This window comes from Pristis pectinata, chromosome 29, assembly GCF_009764475.1.
Source record: "Pristis pectinata isolate sPriPec2 chromosome 29, sPriPec2.1.pri, whole genome shotgun sequence".
Lineage (NCBI taxonomy): Eukaryota > Metazoa > Chordata > Chondrichthyes > Rhinopristiformes > Pristidae > Pristis > Pristis pectinata.
In genome coordinates this window covers 19,699,637-19,721,647 of record NC_067433.1, presented here as the reverse complement: position 1 = coordinate 19,721,647, position 22,011 = coordinate 19,699,637, and positions in this window count along the sequence as shown.

The window sequence follows — 22,011 nt, the reverse complement described above, 5'->3', positions numbered from 1 at the left end:
AATACACCCCAAGCTCTGAAAAAGACAATTCATAGACACAGTACTTTTAAAGATTCTGTGTCTTTATTTATTAGTGAGCCTGTTCTTTTGTTCTGTTCTTGGATGTGACTTTGGCATTTCTGGAGCAATCCCCCCTCATTCAGTGCTCAATTTCAGTGCAGGACCCCAGGGCTTCCTTACTTGTTTCCAAATACAACTTGTGGCAATTTCAATGTAAACTCTTTCACAGGAGATTACAGCTCTCTTTTACGGCCCCGTGTCAACAAAGAAAAGGATCCTACATGTTATGACATCGAAATCACAAGATGTTTTGTCAGTGCTGGTTTTACACACTACATCTACATTTGCAGAACTCCTTTTGTGGTCTAAGATTGCCCTAATTATTTACCGGCTGTTATTTTCTCTAAGTGTGGGCACTATGGTTATGTTGTATGGCGGTTGTGGCAGCTAGTTTGAAAGCAGCAAAGTCCCATAAGCAACAAGAAGACAAATGAATAGCTGATCCGCTGTAGTTATCTTGGCTGAGAGAAAATCCTTGGCTATGCCACTAGGATACCCTTACACTTCTTCAAATAAATAGTTCCATGGGATCTTCTACATCTCATGTACAAGACTAATTCTGTAGTGAAATATCAGTCTAAATTGTTGTCTCAGGGATTGAATCCACAGCATTCTAGAGGACAAGTGTGAGAACCAAGTTGGTGCTGACCTTGCATTACTTCTTTCTATTGTGACCTGACCTTAATAATCGCATTACCAGATCTCCGAACTACATTGGACAATCTGCTAGCTACTAAGTTTGTTTTTTTTCTCTTTTCTTGAGAAAGCTTATTGGAGAGCTAAAGCCAAAAGTACAGGCCAAACCAAGATAAAAGATATGCAAATCAGGTAATAGTAATGAGGTAATGCTGTACTTAGGTTTTTAAACTCTGAAAGACTATGAAAGGAATGAAAAAACCTAGCTCCTCAATAAAGAATGAAAATTAACAGGAACTTAGTCCTGATTTTAACACCACATGGAAACAAGGTAGAGTGTGTAAGATTAACTACTTGGAGTTTAAAGGGTGCAGGAGAGTAATTTTCCTGACATTAAAATAATAGATGAAACAGAAAATTACAACAGGGATAAAAGTTTGATGCAAAGTCAATAGATCAAATGGCAATCTAAGTGAAGACGACTGTAAACTTATGAGTGGTATAATTCTCAGTTCTTCACAGCATCCTGAATTTCCAGGTTACCATAAATAAAAACAATGCATTTCGCAGCTATTTCCTTAAAATTTTAAATATTGTAAGTCATCAGGTAATCTCTAAGACTATAGTGTTCTTGTCATTGAGGGTTTGGACTCACAGGGTAATCTCCGTCTCTTGTCAATGCAATATATAAATCCATACAGTTAAATAACTCCTGTTTGAACTTGCAAAATGTTATTTTACAGCTTGTTCAAACCACTCCCTCAACACTAGCAAATCATAGAAAAATTTCAGCAAATCTGTCAGCATGTCACAGCAAATTATTTCTCTTAATCACATTGATGATTTGGTCAAACAAGGGTGTATAGAGCAAGGTGCAAAAACAAGCAGCTCAATATGATTCAAATCCAGTACAGGATCTGGCAGTGACCCAAGTAACCATCACTGCACCTTTGTAAGTCCAGAGGGCAAGGAAGGCATCTCACATCTCCAAAGAACCGTGGGGAGCTGGTAGTGCAGTAAAACCACAGTTTCTGTAAATCTGGAGACACACCATACTGCAGATGCCGGAGTAAAAAAACCAAACTGCTGGAGGAACTCAGTGGGTCAGGCAGCATTTGTGGAGGCAGAGGGATAGTTGACGTTTTGGGTCGCGACCCTGCATCGGGACTGCGTGTGTAAAGGGGAAATAGCCAGTATAAAGAGGTGGGGGGGGGAGGGGAGTGGTGATGAGCTAGGAGCTGGCAGGTGATAGGTGGATCCAAGTGAGGAGGGGTTGATGGACTGATGGATGGGGGAGGGAGGGGTGGAGATAGTGACCAACAAAGGACTGCAGGTTATGGAACCTGACAAGAAAGGAAGGTGATAAGTGGAACGAGGTAAGGGAGGGATGGTGGGCAGATGGGAAGAGTGTGGGGAGGGGGTGGGAGGCGAGGGGATGAGAGGCAAGGGGAGGGGATGGGAGGGGAGGAGATAGGAGGCTCAGTGGGTAGAGTGTGTGGGCGATAGGCGGATGAAACCGGGGGGGGAGGGAAAGAAACTGGGTCACAGGGGGCTGCAGGAGGGAGGGGTTTGGAAAGAAGAGGGTCTGTGTGAGGACCCAGGGGGTCAGGAGGAGAGAGAAAGGAACAGAGGGGTTGCAGGTTACCTGAAATTGGTGAACAGGTTTCTTAAATCAGGGTTCACCTTACATTTATTAGTGAGTCCCTACACTCCTCTGTCAGCCCCTTTTTGCCCATGGTTTTTGGGTGCAGAACACTGAAAATCCACAAGTTAGACCAACTCTTATCAAAAGTGGTTTCTCGTGTATTTTTCATAATACACATTTATATGAATAGCTGACAAATGTAGACAGGTTAGGTAATCACATTTCTCTCATTCAAACTCGTTCAAAAATTTATTGTTAATCTTTTCCCTGATAAAAACAGAGTCCCTCGGTCTCACCCTGAGGTTTGCACCGGGGAGGTTCACAATATCTGGGAGGATCCCTCTGTGCCCAGTGTCTGGGAGGATCCCCCTGTGTCCTATGTCTGGGAGGATCCCTCTGTACTCAGTGTCTGGGAGGATCCCTCTGTGCCCACAGAATGTGCTGAGCTTCTGGATTCTCAGCAGCTGCTCTTCACATTTCAAGGTGTTTTTTCAGGGAAGTGACAGCTTTTCACAGTTTGTCCTCCAAGTCAAATGGTCTGCACCTCCTTGACAGAGAAATGGAACTGAGGAGTTTCCCAGAGTAGTTCACTGATTGTTTGCACCATGAGGTGTCACGACATTACCGTGGTTGACAAATTTCCACTTCCTGATTGGATGGTGAGACGCTGCGAGGCACCCAATTAAGCCCCAGTTTGTGTGAGTGTGTTTTTGTTCAGGTTTGACCTTGGTTGTGGTTTATATAGTCTCTCCCAGATGGTTACAGTTATCTCATCATAACTAATGACCCAAAGGAATTCATTCAAATGTAAGATTAACTGAAAAGTACACGAAGGTATTACAGCCAAATGTTTCCGTGCAGCAATAAAACTAAAGGGTTTGGGCAACTCCTTGAGAACTCACCACGATGAGAATTCACCACTCATGCCTTTAGAGCCCTTAAAATTCTATTCAGTATAAATCATTTCTCTGGGATTTGTAATAGTGCACATTATTGCTCCAGGGATATAATTCCTCCCACACATCGTCAGTAATATAAGTACCTTTACAGAATCCATTCCTAATCTGGGCGTACTTCCCTCTCCCATACCACACCCAGTGAATATCACCCTCCAGTGGGTATAATCCAGCAATGTAATCCTCTACGATGCAGCTTCCAGAGTTATTCTGAGAATACTGTCCTCGCCATTACACCATCCAGCATTATGCTATCACACAAGATACCTCAATTCAGTATCAAGTGTCAGTCTGAGATACAATCCTATCTCGGATGATATCTAATATCCTCCTGCATAGTGTAAACTTTTAAGGTACACCTCCCACATGCATTGAGTTTTATTGAGTTTTGTCTGGAGCACAGTCAGCCTGTAGAGAGCCTGGTATTCTCCTGCAGGGATGGCGAGGTGCTGGAATTCCATCCCACAGAGTCAGTGAGCCTCCTTTACTTCATGCAGTGCTACATTTGCAGCATAACCTGCTCATGTACCTGCTGGAATAATCTGGGAAGGGACCCTCTTTCCCATAAATCTGCTGATATTTTTACTTGCTAATCATGGTAGAACATGCCTGTGTTCAACTGGTTCACAGGAAATTGTATCACCTTACCAATGAGGAGTGTATATTCATCATTGAGCTGCAGTAGACACTGTGGAGCACTAATATTCAGTGATGATCAGTGGGGTTAAATTTCCCTCTGAATGTAAACACTCTACCTCCTCATTGAATCAACCATATATAATGTTCAGGTCAATGCAGGATGGTACAGCAGTGAATTTGACCATAGTAACCACATAATGTAGGTTGATGAATAAAAGCCCACAGGACACCAGGAGAATTTCCCAGCTAATCAAACAGTCCGGGAAATCTTGCAAGCACCCCGAGAGTGTAGATGAGGACACAATTTAATGCCTAATAAAAAATGGGATTTCTTTAGAAAGTATTTAATAATGCAGCACTTCCTTAGGACTGTGACCAGATTTTCTGCTCGGCAATAGAGCAAGACTTGAACCTGCGATCTTCTGACCCAAGGACACAGGGTGTTACTCCCCACCAGCTCACAGCTCATACCCATTTTTTTGATTACACCTTTGTAAACCACTGCAGGATTTTATTTTATATAAAATGGGTTACATAAATGCCAGATTACAATGGATTTATCAGAGAATTTACTTCCCAAACAGAAGTTGTCTTCCTTTCCCGTAGGCTGAGATCTTGTCTCCTCACTAGCCCAATGGTAGAGGGCATCTTCTCTCTCCACCAACCTGGCCTGACCTGCTGTACATTTCTGCGGCTCTGCACCAAACCTTTTATGTTGCCTTGTTTATGTTTTGTTTACCTTTCTCTCTAACTTCCCCCATTAACCTACCAACCAAATAACTTTATAAACAGTTTATCACCACAGCAGCCCTGGTCTCATCCTAACAGAAGTATTTCCTTTGGCCTAATCATCTCTTCGCCATCCTCTCTGCAATTTAAAACTTAACCTTTGTTTTTCTCTTTTCCATGTTTTGGATTGCAGGGTCTTCAATCTGACTTTGTTTCTCTCTCCACAGACACTATCTGACCTGCCTAGTGTTTCCAGCATTTTCTGTTTTTGTTCCAGATGTCAACATCTGCACTGTTTTCACCTCATCTGGGTTGCTTGAATTGGGTTCACATTTCCATCATTTTGTAAGCGTCTGCAGCCGATGTCACATTTTCCTGTGAAAATTTTCATTCCATCAGTAAAACTGGAGCCTGAATTCAGGTCACATAAAGTCTCTTGTGACTGCCACTAGCTGCAGGGTGTAAAGTGGCAAAAATCCAAATGTGAAATGGAATGGAAGAGAAACTTTTCCTCATTTATCCATCATCCACGTTGGTAGCACAGCTGTAAGATTAATTAAAGAACTTAAAAAATTATACATTTAACAACCTCAATACGAAGCTAATTTTAAAGAAGTTAATTTCCAAATACTGAAGAATCTAAAGTCAGTTGTGTAAACTTGTTTTTTTAACGATTCTGAAATGCAGCCAAGGAAGGCTGCCGCTTTCAACATAACAAAAGACAGATGGATTTAGAGGGCCATCTGCAACTCACTTCACTTTCAGACAGTCAGTGGACATGGTTTTAAGACACACTAGGGAGCTTTTGCAGGAAGTTTTCCTAAACAATATAATTCCATTGGATTATTCTCACTATTGTTATAGTGATATGAATAATTATATTAAGGTTATGCAAGCTCTGTCTGCCTCAGAGCAACTAGTACAAGTTCCAAAATTCACAGGATGAAGATTCTGTGTGGGATTTCCAAAGTAGTGCAGTGGTAGGGAAAAATGTTGCCCTGAAACTCTCAAAAAATGCAAATTCACACCACAGATCCTTCAGTCAGTGGATTCCTTTGCCTTCCCATCTAGCCACAGCAGGAAGTAGTGCAAAATGTGCATCGCTAGGAAGGCAACAAAGTCAGTGCCTGAGGTTTGAAAACCCATAGTAACTAGAAGGAAATAACCCTACCCCTTTCCTTAACCCCCACTGCCCCTACACCAGTCCCTGCCCCCAACCCCCTCCCCCCGACTACATCCCACCCCTGCTGGCCCAGCTACCAGTCTTGCCCATATTCCCAGGCAGGCACAAGAGAGGCCAGTGGTGGAGTTCTAGGCGAAACGCGGGCTGCAGATCGAGACTTGGATCATACACCACGCCTGAATGTGCATTCACCTATTGACCACCTGTTGCTATTGTTAAAGGTGCACTGCTTCCCATGGAACCAAACTTCAGAGATGACTGATGTACCAGGGAGCCTACAATTATTTTCACCAAAGTACCACAGTTTGATTAGCTCAGAATTTAGAACCTTTAAAAACATGCTCAATTTTAAAAGACTGCCGGACACGTTATCATGTCCAATTTGCGTTCATCTCATTTCTTAGTTATTACAGCACAAAAAGAGGTCATTCAATCCACTGGGTCCAAGCTGGCTTCCAACAGAGCAATCCCTTCAGTCCGCTCCTCGTCTCCTTATTTTCCTCTAGCCTTACAATTTATTCTCTCTCACACACCCAAACACTCCCCATTGAATATTTTGCCAATGAATAATGATACTTTATCGATGTGTAGCACTTATTTCTCTTTATAACAGAAATTTGAGACATTGATGCATCTACAGGCAGTCTTGTTTAGTTTAATTAAGATGTGTAGTATGTTGCTCAGTGTCCTGCTATGGTATACTGCCCTCTCAGGTATCTTAGTGCTTTGTCTACCCTAATGAGCCTATCATGGAGAACCTTGTCAAATGCCCTACTAAAGTCCATATACACCACATCCACCACTCTACCTTGTCACGAACCAGCAACAAAAGAAACACACTGAGCATGATTCAGTGTTAAAAACTATTTTATTAATCACTACTTATGATAATACGTAAAATAAAAGTAAAAATGTTAGTATGTTAGAATTCCAAAGATGTTAAACCTCGAACGTTAACCCCAAAACTAAACTCTTCGTGTGTGTATGTGGCAAAGTCCAAAACTCCCAGTTCTGGAATCGTTCTTAAAGTTCAGTTCCGCAAGCCATAAGGTGAAACATGAGCAAGGGCTTCTTCAACTTGCACCGTTGTCAGAAGATAAGACATAGATGTAGAAAAACATAGAGAGAGTACATACGAAATCCAAATGTTCCATGATGGAACCCAAACGACACTCCAGTGTTTACTCGGTAGTGCCTTCCTCACCCCGAAAAGCATCCGAATCGTGGTCTTCCACACACAAATACCTGTTTCCTACTACAGGTCAGCAACAAAGTGAACTCCACCGGATTACTTCCAACTTCCATACATGGATTTCAGTGGCAGACACAGTTATTGCTTCTCATCCATCGATAGAGAAAACTAGCAGGCTGGTGTCTCTCTCCCTTCTCTCTCTCTCTCTCTCCTTCTTCTTCTTCTAACTTCTTCAACAACGTCATTACATCCTTTATCTTCTATTGATGTAAGCACGCCCCACACACACATACACACACACTCTCTATCTTAAAGGGACTTTCACTGAGTCCGTAACAACCTTCATCTATTTGTTTTGTCAACCTCCTCAAAAAACTCAGTTAGGCTCATGAAGCACAACCTGTCCCTCACAAAGCCACACTGACTATCCCTAATAAGACTTTGCTTCTCCAAATGCTCGTAAATCCTGTCCCTAAGAATCCTCTCCAATAGTTTGCCCACCACTGACGTAAGACTCAGGAGTCTATAATTCCCAGAATTATCCCTATTACCCTTCTTGAACAAGGGAACAACATTTTAAGATGTTAAGACTAAGATATTTACCTATTTGCCATCCTCCGATCCTCTGGTACCTCTCCTGTGGCACGGGAGGATGCAATTATCATTGTCAACACCCCAGCAATCTCTTCTCTTGCTTCCCGTAGGCACCTGGGGTATATCCCATCTGGCCCCAGGGTCTTATCTATCCTAATGTTTTCCAGAAGCTCCAGCACTGCCTCTTTCTTAACCTCAACATAGTCCAACACATCAACTTGTTCTACAGTCACATTCGTCAAAGTTTCTCTCCCTAGTGAACACCAAAGCAAAGTATTCGTGAAGTACCTCCCTACCTCTTCCACCTCTTGGGTTACTTAAAGAACATTAAAGTGGATAACTCCCCAGGGCTGGAGGGGATATTGAGTTATTAAGAGTAGCAAGAGGTGAGATTGCTGCGGCCTTGACCAAGATCTTCACGTCCTCGCTTGTCACCCGCGAGGTCCTGGAGGACTGGCGAATAGCTAATGTTATTCCATTATTCAATGAAGGAAAATAGGGATAATCCTGGAGAGTATAGACCGGTGGGTCTAATGTTAGTGGTACAGAAGCTATCGGAGAGGATTCTTGGAGTCATATACAGCACAGAAACAGGCCCTTCGGCCCAACTGATCCTTGCCTACCAAGATGCCCCATCCAAGCTAGTCCCATTTGCCAGCATTTGGCCCATAACCTTCTAAACCTTTCCAATCCATGTACCTGTCCAACTGTCCTTTAAAAGTTGTTACTGTACCTGCCTGAACCACTTCCTCTGGCAGCTCATTCCACATAATACCACCCATTGTGCAAGAAAGTTGACCCTCAAGTAACTATTAAATCTTTCCCCTCTCACCTTAAACCTATGCCCACTAGTTTTTGATTCCCAACCCATAGATAGAGGGCATAGATAGTGTATTCACCCTATCTATGCCCCTCATGATTTTATACACCTCTATAAGATCACCTATAAGATCCTACACTCTAACAAATAAAGTCCTAGCCTATCCAACCTCTCCCTATAACTCAGTCCCTCAAGTCCTGGCAACGTAAATCTTTTCTGCACTTTTTCCAATTTAAAAACATCTTTCCTATAGCAAGGAAACCAAAACTGAACACAATGCTCCAAGTGCGGCCTCACCAGCGTCCTGTATGACTGCACCATGACCTCCCAACTTTATACTCAGTGCCCTGACTTATGAAGGCCAGTTGTGCCAAAAGCCTTCTTCACCACCCTGTCTACTTGTGATTCCACTTTCAGCGAACTATGTACTTGTACTCCAATGTCCCTTTGTTCTACAGCAGTCCCCAGGGCCTTGCCTTTCACTGTGAAAGTCCTACCTGGATTTGACATTCCAAAATGCAACACCTTGCACTTATCCTAATTAAATTTGATTTGCATTCCTCGGCCCACTTACCCAGCTGATCAAGATCCCCTTGTAACTTTTGATAACCTTCTTCATTGTCCACTATACCACCTATTTGATCGAGTATTTTGAGGAGGTGACAGGGGTGATTGATGAGGGTAGGGCAGTGGATGTTGTCTATGTGTATTTCCTCATGGGAGGCTCATCCAGAAGATTAAGGTGCATGGGATCCACGGTGACTTGGCCGGTTGGAGTCAGAATCGTCTTGCCCTTAGAAGACAGAGGGTATTGGTCGATGGGACTTATTCTGGCTAGGGGTCTGTGACTAGTGGTGTTCCGCAGGGATCCGTGCTGGGGCCTCTGCTGTTTGTGATATATATAAATGACTTGGATGAAAATGTAGATAGGTGGGTTAGTAAGTTTGCAGACGATACAAAAATTTGTGGTGTTGTGGACAGTGTAGAAGATTGCCAAAGGATACAGTGGGATATAGATCAGTTGCAGATATGGTTGGAGAAATGGCAGGTGGAATTTAGTCAGCCAAGTGTGAGGTGTTACACTTTGGGAGATCAAATGTAAAAGGACAGCAACTGTTAATGTCAAGATCCTTAACAATGTTGATGTTCAGGATCTTGGGATCCAACTCCCTGAAAATGACTGCACAGGTTGATACGGTGGTAAAGAAGGCGTATGACCACTTCGTCGAGCATCTTCGCTCCATCCACCGCAACAGCCAGGACCTCCCGGTGGCCACCCACTTTAATTCCACATCCCACTCCCATACTGACATGTCTATCCACGGCCTCCTCCACTGCCACGTTGAGGCCAGGCATAGCTTGGAGGAACAACACCTCATATTCCACCTTGGGAGTCTCCAACCTGACGGCGTCAACATCGATTTCTCTAACTTCTGGTAACCCCCACCCACCGCACCCCCAACTCCTTTGTCTTCCCATATTCCTGTGCCTCCCTTCCCCCACCTTTATGACCTGCCCATCTCCTCTCCTCCCCTCCTCTATCCTTTATTCCATGGTCCACTGCCCTCTCCTACCGGATTCCTCCTCCTTCAGCCCTTTGCCTCTTCTACCTATCACCTCCCCCCCCTCTTCCACCCACCTACCTTCCCCCTCTCACCTGGACTTGCCTATCACCTGAACTCACCTGTCCCCCTGCCTGCGTGTGCTCCTCCCCCTCCCCATCCCCCTCCCCCCACCTTCTTTATTCTGGCTTCTGCCTCTTCCTTTCCAGTCCTGATGAAGGGTCTCGGCCCGAAATGTCGACTGTTTATTTCCCTCCACGGATGCTGCCTGACCTGCTGAGTTCCTCCAGCACTTTTTGTGTATTGCTCCAGATTCCAGCATCTGCAGAATCTCTTGTGTCTCTGTAGGGCACGCTTGCCTATATTAGTCAAGGCATTGAGTTCAAGTCGGGAAGTTATGTTGTAGCGTTATAAAACTCTGGTTAGGCCTCATCCGGAGTATTGCACTCAATTCTGGTTGCCCATTATAGGAAAGATGCAGTGGTGTTGGAGAGGATGCAGAGGAGGTTTACCAGGGTGCTGCCTGGATTAGAGGGCATGTGCTATAAGGAGAGGTTGGACAAACTTGAGTTATTTCCCCTGGAGCGGCAGAGGCCGAGGGGAGACCTGATAGAGGTTTATAATATTATGCAAGGTATAGGCAGAGCAGACAGTCAGTACCTCCTTCCCAGGGTCGAAATGTCTAATATTAAAGGACATGCATTTAATGTGAGTGGGGGTAAGTTCAAAGGAGATGTGCGGGGCAAATTTTTACATGGAGAGTGGTGGGTGCCTGGAATGTGCTGCCAGGGGTGGTGCTGGAGGTAAATACGATAGAGATGTTTAAGAGGCTCTTAGATAGGCACAGAGAATGTGCAGAGAGCGCAGCGATATGGACATTGCGAATGCAGAAGGGATTCGTTTAGTTAGGCATCTATTTACTAGTTTAATTCGTTCAGCATTACGTTATGTTCTATGTTCTATGACAGGCAGGTAGTGCCAGGGAGGGGAGGGCAGCAGGGCTGGAGTTGGGAGACAGTGGCAGGTGAATGATAGATGGAGGCGGAGAGAGAGGGAGAGAGAAAATATACAGAGAGTCAGATGGAACAAGGTAGGGGGGGAGGGGAGGGTGGAGACGGCTGCTGGAGGGAGATGAGCAGGAACACAGAGGGCTGCCAGTGCTGACTCTGATAAGGAAAGGAGGGTGAGAATGGGAACCTTAGGGGAGAGGTGAATGGCAGATGGAAACCAGAACCAGTTGGGGGGAGAGGGGTGGGGAGGGGGCAGGGAACCTGTGGGTGAACTGAGTGTAGTGGGTGGATGGAAACCAGGAGGGGAAGGAGAGAGGGGACGAAGATGGGTGAAGGGGAGTATGAGGGAAAGGGGACAAAAATAGGAGGCCCAGAGGAGAATTGGAAGGGGGGGGGGAGGTGGGGAGGGGGAAGGGGGTGGGAATCCACCCACTGAAGGGTGGGGGGGGGGGGGGGGGGTTACCTAACGCTGGAAACACAATATTGCGTGTGACTGTGTTGTAGACTACCCAGTCGGAATATGAGGTGTTGTTCCTCCATGTTGAGTTGGGCCTCATCCTGGCAGTAGAGAAGGCCGAGGATGGACAGATCAGTGTAGGAGTGAACGTAGAACATAGAACAGTACAGCACAGGAACAGGCCCTTCAGCCCACGATGTTGTGCTGAACTAATTAATCGAGTAATTAAATGCCTGACTAAACTAATCTCTTCTGCCTACACAATGTCCATATCCCTCCATTTTCATGTGACTGTCTAAGAGCCTCTTAAACACCTCTATCATATTTACCTCCACCAGCACTCCTGCCTGCACATTCCAGGCACCCACCACACTCCGTGTAAAAAATGTGCTCCGTGCATCTCCTTTGAAATTACCCCCACTCACCTTAAATGCATGTCCTCTAGTACTGGACATTTTCACACTGGGCAAGCCAACTCTGAACCCAAACAGCCAAGTCACCGTGGATCTTAATCTTCTGGAGGAGCCTACCATGAGGGACGTTTTCAGTCCAACCCCCCCCCCCCGGTCCTCCAATCTCCTCAGATTCCTTTTGCATCAATCCGCTTCTCCTCTTTATACTGGCCGTCTTCCCTCTCCACTCCTGATGCAGGGTTTCGATCTGAAACGTTGACAGTTCCTTTCCTCCCACAGATGCTACTCGACCCACTGAGGCAGAATGTTGCTTCTATCTTTGGACAACTTACTGGAATGAAGGAGGGGGACCCACATAGCCTTATGTTTCTTTTAAAAGACCTCAGGTTTAAAGTTACTAAAGACTCTTCTCACGGCATCGTGCAACTTTGTCTTTTCATTTTATATATGTTATTTCTAGGACTGATATATAGACACTGATCTCATTCAGTTCCCAGTACTACACCATGAATAGTATATGAGCTTGTTACTTATCTGTTGAAGCATACAAAGGGCCCCTTAAATCCTCCAGCGATTGTGTGATACAGGATCTGTGAGAAAGACTCAGGTCTTTTCTACACTAATTCTCTAAGGATTGCAAATGGTTGCACATGTGGATTGTGTAACTAGCACTGCTTAAAAGATCATTTCCTTTCTTCTTGCACAAGTCTCAGAAACATGTGGAAGCCACTGAAGTTATACTCTATTCATGACTTTTTCTGAATGAAAAACAAAAGCTGCACCCAGACACTGATGTGGTGCTGTGGTTGTCAAGGAAGGAACTGTAAGTTTTCAGGCTACAATCACAAGTCTCGTTTTAAGGACAGACATAAGAATAGGAATTCTGTCTTTGTTCCTTCAGTCAGGGTAAAAGTGTTGCTCTTATTTCAACAGGGATTCCTACATTCTATTTATTTTCACCAATTTGACATGCAAGGAGAAAAAAAATCTCTTAAATATGGAATTCTAATGTTGATATCCATGGCCCTCTCCCACCCTGTTACCGTGCCCTTCCCTCCACCGTATTACTTTAATCATGGAGAGTGGTTGGGCAGTAACCGTGCAACAGTCGGTGGGTAGGTCGGTGGGGGGTGGACGGGGGGGAGGGGGGGGTGGCGGAGAGTGCAAGAGATGTTGGAAACTGACAGCGTATCCGCTATGTACCAGTCTAGCTTTAATGGCAAGTCTCACTTCTGGGTCAAAAGTCCAGAGTTCCAGCCTCAGAGCAAGTTGGGCTATTATTGTCACATGTACCGAGATACAGTGAAAAGGCCTTTGTTTGCGTGCCATCCCAGCAGATCATTCCATACATAAGTACATTGAGGTAGTACAAAAAGGGAAAAAAAAGAATGCAGAATATAATGTTAAAAATTACAGAGGACATGCAGTGCAGTTAGACAAATAAAATGCAAGGGCCATGACTGAGAAATCAAGACCTTACCTTCATCATATGAGAGACTGTTCAAGAGTCTGATAACAGCACGATAGACACTGTCCTTGAGCCTGGTGGTACATGTTCCTCAAGCTTTTGTATCTTCCACCTGATGGGAGAGGGAAGAAGAGAGAATGACTGGGGGGGGGGGGGGGGGGGGGGGGGGGTGGTGTCCCTTCATTATGTTGGCTGCTTTCCCGAGGCAGTGTGAAGTGTAGACAGCAGTGTAGTTAGGGTCATAGCTTTTACAGTACTGAGGAAGTGCTGCTGGTTTGCTAAGTACCATCTTTCAGATGAGGTGCTTTAACTGAAGCTTTGCCTTCTCCTTTGAATCAAATTTCAAAGAATTTTATACATTTCTTCTAAATGTAAGAGGTTATGAACCTAGTTTGCTTAATTCCTCTAATGACAACCCAACATTCCAAAGTCAACTTTGCTCCCTGACAAGTATAATCTTCCTCAGGTACAGAGGAAGGTTATACTTGTCACAGAGCAAAGTTGACCCATCTTCCTTGTACAGGTCCCACCTGCTCCAGATGTGATCTCAATATCCAAGTATCTAAAGCCCTCTCTCCTGTACCAGCTCTTTAGCCACACATTCATCTCTCCTGTCCTCCTATTTTTACCCTTGCTAGCACATGTTCTTGTACTCAAATCCTCTTGAAATAAAGGCCAATATATAATATGATTTCCTAACTTCTTGCAGTTCAAGTTAACTTTCAGTGATTCATGTATAAACACTACACAACTCTATTACAGGGCCAGCGATCAGGGTTTGATTCCCATCGCTGTCTGTAAGGAGTTTGTACGTTCTCCCGTGTCTGCGTGGGTTTCCTTCGGGTGCTCCGGTTTCCTCCCACATTGCAAAGATGTACGGGTAGGTTAATTTGGGTTTAAAATGGGTGGAGCGGACTCGTTGGGCTGGAAGGGCCTGTTACCACGCTGTAAATAAAAAAAAACAAAAAAAAAAAAACTACCGTCTGTCCGAAATATCAACACTTTTCAACCTCCCGCTATTTAAAAAAATACATCAACTTTCTATTTTTTTCCTATCAAAGTGGATAATCTCAGTTTTTCAAATTATATCCCATTGCCATGTCCTTGCCCATTCATTTAGCCTGTCACTATCCCCATGTAACCTCTGCGCATCTATCTCCCAGCCCACACTCACCTAACTGTGATCAGCATTTGGATATATGACACTTGATCTCCTCATCTAAATCTTTTCTTTCTAGTCACAGGTTCCCAATCGGAAAATAAAGTATTTACATCTGCTACCATTTTTCCTCAATACACAATAGAATTACCCTCACTAATCTCTCAAAGGTTTTTTTTAAAGTGCAAATACACCACATCAACTCATTTGTCCTGATCTATTTTGCTCATTACAACTTCAAATAACTTTAACGGATTTGTCAAACATTACTTCCGTAAATCCATGTTGTCTCACTGAAATACAATTATTACTTTCTAAGTGCCCTGTTAGGTTCCAACATTTTTCCTATTTCTGACGGCAGGATAATTAGACTTTACTTCCCTCTTTTCTCTCTTCCTCCTTTCTTAAATCATGATGTTAAGTTTGTAACCTTCTGCTCCATGGAAACAGTTCTAGAAGACGATAACCAGTGTATCCTCTATCTCTAAAGCCACCTCCTTCAAAATCCTAAAATGCAGGTCACCAGGTCTTGGGTATTTATTGCCTTCCAGTCTCATTAATTTCTCTGATACTGTTTCCTTATATAATGCTAATTTCTTTGAGCTTCTCATTCCCTCTTGACCTGAGTTCTCCACTGTTAACAGATTTCCTGTGTGTCTTTAGACAAAATTGTATAACAAATGTAGGAAAGATTCTGTCTAATTTAAATGTTACCCAGTCTCTGATGAAAATGTACTTATTACATTTTGACCCTTAAGGCTTTAAGGATTTTGAATCTGGCCCAATCTCCAAACTGATGTACAACATTCCTCATTTCCTGTGCTCTGCTCTTGGCACAACTTTCTGCGCCAACTTACCAAATACATTCTAGGTACGTGAGATCATCCTCTGACTCTTGGTTCTTTCCCCACTGCTAGATGTTTGTGAAATCCTGCCTGACAAGTCATCTAAGTGCCTTCACCAAACAACATTTGAGGTCTGAGTGACTTCAGGCTGTTAACTGGGCAGGCAAGCTTTAAACTCTTGTATTTTCACAACAGAAAAAATGTGTCAAGCATCACCTGATCCTTACTAAAAAGCATATTGTCTGACATAATAAATGACACTATATGACATAGGTTGGAGAGATTAACAAAATCTTTCTCCCATTAGGAATAATAACTGCAATTCTGGGCGCAATACTGAGTAGGAAGGATTGGGGTGTCAGTGGAGGGATAATAGAGAAGGTACATTGAACAACTTTGATATGTGTACTTGTACAATTGAATTTACATTTATTTTGGATAGATTGTTAAAATGTAAAACACGAATAATGTGGATCCAAATAGATTACAGATTATAGATTACAACTTAATGATGCTTGAGATGCACAAAAATAGACCATTAACTGGAGTGGCAGCCAAAGTTTTCTCAATTAAGAAAAGGGAAAAATACTGGTTAAAAGGTGAGATGGGTACTAGGCAGAAGAGTGTCAGACAGAGGAAACCAAACGTGCCAGTGCAAGTCATCTAGGTGAAAGCACATAAGTGTTATAAAGAAGGTCAATGATTTGACATATTAACACTGTTTGTACTGGCACAGATACTGTCTGATTTGCTGAGTATTTCCAGCAATTTTCGTTTTATTCATAACAGGTGCAATACAGGTGACCAATGCCATATCCAGTCTGTTTTGGAATATCTGTCATAAGGCAATTTATAACCCTTTCTCAAGCTGCTGAGAAGTCACTTGGATAGGGAAAGATGCAGGACTGAATTAGCGTTTTATTTGATTTCATATAATTTTAATTTTCCTGTACTGGATTAGGAAAGGCCCATGATAGGATGGATTATCTGGGTCTGTGGATGTTGTACATTTCACCTCTCCTGTTTTGTTGGCACCGGAAGTGTGGTGACACATGTGGGCTGCCCCCAGAAACACACTACGAAAGAAGATGTATTTCACTGTGTGTTTCGATGTTCATGTGACTAATAAAGAAATCTTATCTTAATCTTCATAATTTTATGTGTCTTAAGAGAATGCAGAGATTGAATATCCCAACCTTATGTCTCTCACAGGATAAAGTGAGGAACTCAGCTGGACGTTCCCTATTTTGGTTTTGCACAGACAGGTGTTGATGAGGGGTGGTGTAGTGCAGGTGAAGCAAGGGCGAACAACAGGCTGAGTCACACTGTAGGCCACTTTTTAGATGATGTGGAATAACGATCCTAGTCTACATTTCAGTGTATACGAGATCAATGATGGAACTGTACGTCTGCTAAAATTTTGAAGGAGAAAGTGAATTATGTCTATTTACAGCAATTTAAAAATGTTTCAATACTTTAAACAAACAACATTTGAGGTCTGAGTGACTTCAGGCTGTTAACTGGGCAGGGCAAGCTTTTAAACTCTTGTATTCTCACAACAGAAAAATGCGTCAAGCATAACCTGATCCTTACTAAAAAGCATATTGTCTGACATAATAAATGACACTATATGACATAGGTTGGAGAGATTAACAAATCGTTCTCCCATCAGGAATAATGACAGAATAATGGATTCTCTTGAGTTTCGCGTTGTCAGTACTTCCTGTCTCCTGCGTCTTCCTGTAGGAGTCTCCGAGCGCTGTTGCGGGGTGAGGACTCCGTGGAGACGCGGCTGCTGCTGCGCACTGCACCCTGGGAAATGTATTCTTTCCCGACCCGGCTCCCCTACAGGTACCGGACCATCAGGACTACAATCCCCGGCGGCGCCGGGCGTCACGGCGCATGCGTACTCGGCGGACGGCTGTTAAATAGGCGGCTGAGATTGGAGCGGGAGAGTGAGTAGAGGTAAAGAAAAACATTGTAAAAATAATTTAACAATGTAAAGTACAGTATTTAACATGTTTTATAAGGTTTTATAAGGTGGCAATGAAATACCCGGGGCTCTAAAGCAAAGATTATCACAACGCGTCTCAAATCTGGAAATGTCAGGGTTAATCTGACGTTGTATTGAGATTATTCATAAAAATATAAATTAAGGTGTAATTTACCGAGGGGCCAATTGAGTTTGAGTTGCTTGTGCTTAATTCCACCGTTTGTGTGCATTGCCATTTTCCATAGCTCTATGTTGAATCCTGGGTCAATGTGCTACTCTTGTACTGCAGGGCGAAGCTTCACCAATTCATTTTTTTCTCTTCATTTTTGAACCCCAACCCTGGAGGCGCTTTTAACCCTGAAGAGAAGGCAAGAGGGCACAGAACTGGAGGAGTGGCCATTGCTCTTGGAACCCGTGCCACAACAAAGAGTTAAAGCTTTCCCGAGAGGTACCCCTGCGAAAGGAGGCACCTGCTAGACTTGGTTACATTGGCGATGGGATGAAACCAGGTTGGAAATACACCAGAAATTTGGTTACTGGCAGACGTGAGATCAAGTGGAGTCTCTTTGGAGATGATAGCACAGTCTTAAATGGAGATATAGTAATATCTGTTAATGCTTTGTACGTTTCCATTTAGCCTGTTCTTATTGTCTCTTCATGTGCCCAAACCCTTTAACAGTACTTTGGTGGTGCTGGGTTAGCCACTTGACCTCTGGTTGTCGGCCCATATGTAGAAGGAAGAATCATGCCATTTTCTCAGATCCACTTTTGTCTGACACATTTTGTTGCTGATGTAAAATGTTGAACCTTTCCGAGAGCACCTTGAAGGAATTAAGCAAAATGTTTGGTCTCAGTTGGCAATAACTTATTGATTTTGGTGAGTATTGTCCATCAGAATATTAGTGGTCTTTGCCCTGTAAATTGTCTGCTTCATGAAAGGAGCAATATTGACTGTAAATGAAGAACAATGCATTGGATACTGGATCAGCAGATTTGTGGATGACACCGAAGATTGGGGGGTGTAGTGGACAGCGAGGAAGGCTATCAAAGCTTGCAAAGTGATCTGGACCAGCTGGGATAATGGGCTGAAGAATGGCAGATGGAATTTAATGCAGACAAGTGTGAGGTGATGCACTTTGGGAGGACAAACCAGGGTAAGACTTGCACAGTTAATGGTAGGGCTCTGGGTGTGGCAGTAGAACAAAGGGACCTGAGAATACAGATCCATAATTCCTTGAAAGTGGCATCACAGGTAGAATAGGGTCATAAAGAGAGCTTTTGGCACATTGGTCTTCATAAATCAGGGCATTGAGTACAGGAGTTGGAATGTTATGTTGAAGTTGTATAAGACGTTGGTGAGGTTCTGTTTAGAGTATTGTGTGCAGTTCTGGTCACCTACCTACAGGAAAGATATCAATAAAGCTTGAAAGAGTGCAGAGAAAATTTACATAGATGTTTCCCGGGACTTGAGGACTTGAATTACAGGGATGGTTGAATAGGTTAGGACTTTATTCCCTGGAGCGCGAGAGAATGAGGGGAAGATCTTGTAGAGGTATAGAAATTATGAGGGGTATAGATAGGGTGATTGCATGTAGGCTTTTCTTTCTCAGGTTGGGTGAGACTAGGTCATAGGTTTAAGGGTGAAATATCTGAGGGGGAACTACTTCACTCAGAGGGTGGTTCGAGTGTGGAACGAGCTGCCAGCGGAAGTGGTAGATGCAGGTTCAATTGTAATATTTAAGAGAAGTTTGCATAGGTACATGGATGAGAGAGGTATGGAGGGCTATTGGTCCGGGTCCAGGTAGATGGTACTAGGCAGAAAATCAGGCCGGCATAGACTAGATGGGCCAAAGGGCGTGGTACTCTAATGAAACCGTGAAACTGCTTCAACACCACAGACAGGATTAGTGTAATGCCAAGCTGCAAAATAAATATTTATGCAATTGTGAAAAGCATAGAATCAAAATAATTCAAGAAGTTAACATAACAAAATGGTAAAATAAATATAAGATTTTGGAATTGACCAATTGATATTGTCCATGCATCTTTGGACAGATGAGAAGAAAGAAGAGACACATGAGACTGCAGATACTGGAGTCTGGAGCAAAAATTAAATTGCAGGAAGAACTCAACAGGTCAGGCAGCGTCTGTGGAGGCAAAGGGATTGTCCCTGATGCAGGTTCTCACCTGAAATCCCTTTGCCTCCACAGATGGTGCTTGACCCCCTGAGTTCTTCCGGCAGTTTATTTTTGCTTTGGGAAAGATGAACTCTGTTCTGATAGCCTGCTTTAAATTATTCAGTTTCCAACGTTCTCCAAACGAGATTTGCAGACATTTCCTCAGCCTCTATATACAACCATGGTTCCACTAGCTTTGACACCCTTCTCTTTCCTCTTGCCACTCTATTGCTGGACTCCAATCTGAAACTCTCCATCTTGAGGGACTGTAATACCAACCTACAGTACAAGGATCTCTGTGTCAGGGTGTATATCTACTCTAAATCAGGATTAAATTTTAAACCACAGATAAATCCATAACTTTTTATTACTATTTGCTATAGTTAGTTTTGGTCGTTGAGCTGATACTTTGTACTATTTTATTTAAAAATAAAAATACTGCAGATTCTGTATTTTATAATGTTATTTCTAAATATCATGAATTTTGGGACTGATTATTAGCTAGAAGGAAATGACTATTTTTGCTGGAGTGTCTATGGTTTCAGTTTCTGTATGTTATGGGCAGTCAAACATTGTGTTGTACATTCCAACCTAGAGCTACCAAGTTTTCTTATTTCCTTTTGACGTAGAAGAAGGTCATTTGGCCCATTGAATCTGTGCTGGCTCTCAGAGTGAACCCATCCACTTCCTCCACTTATCTTCCTGTATCCTATTCTCTCATTTACTCATCAACTGTCACCAATTTTCCTACCACGCGCATGGACTAGGGGTAATTTACAGTAGCCAATTAACCCACCAAAACACCCAGAGGAAACCCATGCAGTCACGAGGAGGAAGTGCAAACTCCATACAGGTAGCACCCAAGGTTGTGATTGAACTTGGGTTGCTGGAGCTGTGAGACAGTGGCTCTACCTGCTATTGCCACTGTGCTGTCCCTGTACAATATACTATTGCAATAGCCATCCTGCTTCATTATCTATCATGGGAGTCTAGAACTAGAGGGCACAGGTTAGGTGAGAGGGGAGAAGTTAAAAGGAGATCTGTGGGGTAGGTGTTTTCTCCCAGAGGGTAGTGAATACCTGCAATAAGCTGCTGGAGGAAGTGGTGGGGACACTTACAATTACAATGTTTAAGTGGTGTACTTGGATAGGAAAGTTCCTGGAGGGATATGGACCTGATGCAGGCAAATGGGATGTGTAGATAGGCATCATGGTTGGCATGGACAAAGTGGGCTGAAAAGGTCCGTTTCTCTGCTGTGTGTTTTTATAACTTTATCTTTTGTCATTTATGGTGTGTATGTCAGTTGAGAAGTTATACTGTGATGTTCATTCAGTGCTGACCTGTGGCTGGTTGTGGGTATGGAATGATGTGTCGTGTAGTTGAAGGTCTCCACCTATTTGGTCTGGGTTTTAAAAAGATGGAATCCAATACGGGAGATATCCCTGGATTCGGTAAATGAATCGAGCAGTGCATGTGAAGAGTAGCTCTTGTTTTATTGATGAGAGTTTTGGTTCAGAAGAAAACCAAAGGCTTTATTTCCTCCTCCACAACAATTAGTCATGTTAAGGTGAAATTTTAATGAGATTCTCATGGAGTTCACTGTGTGAAGGCAATATCTGCATGTCTCATGAGGTGTGGAGTGTGAATATGTAAGGTGTATTCTGACTGTGGACAGAACCTGATTATTTGAGAATAAATGGGTGGTTTTGAATGCAATTTGATTAAGGACTAGAAATAAGAACAAATATGGATCTGACAACACTTAGAAAGGGTTTTTTTTCTGCAAATTCTAACGTATTCTAACAATCTACTTTATACATTGACTTGTCTTTTTTCTCTTTCAGGTAGTGACTGACCCTGTTCTGTATTTTCAACAATTTTGTTTTGGAAACATATATTGACAATGAATAGTAAAGGAAATTTCAGCTAGTACTAATACTCTCCTTCTTCCCTTTATTTATCCTCCACCACCAAAGCTGTTAAAAATATGAAAAATTATATTATTCTTATCAGTGAAATTTCACTTGGCACACAGTCCCACCACTGAGACCTATCAAAGGTTATAAACTAATAATTTCCTGTCATGTGATTACATTCAGTACTGCTGTCTTTGAAACAAAAATTAGACAATTTGTGAAACTTTTGCTATTTAAAAGGTATCCAGAAGACCTAAGCTGTCTTTTCTGCACCAGATCCCTGTCCAACAACCGTTGTTGGGAAAGATTGCAGATGCAAGATCTTGTCTGAGGACAGGATCTGGGCTCTCTGTATCCCACTATTTGCAGTCACTTGTAAATATCCTTTTGGGCAAGATGCTGAATTATAATGTTCTCTACTCCAAAGTGTACTGGAATGGGAGGAGCTAATAGGTAAGGAATATAAATAAGTTTGTGGGTAAATCTTGAACTGGAATAAAGAGAGGAGTAAAGAGAAATACTTAGGTTTGTCTTTTGGTTTACATTTGCTGTTTTTA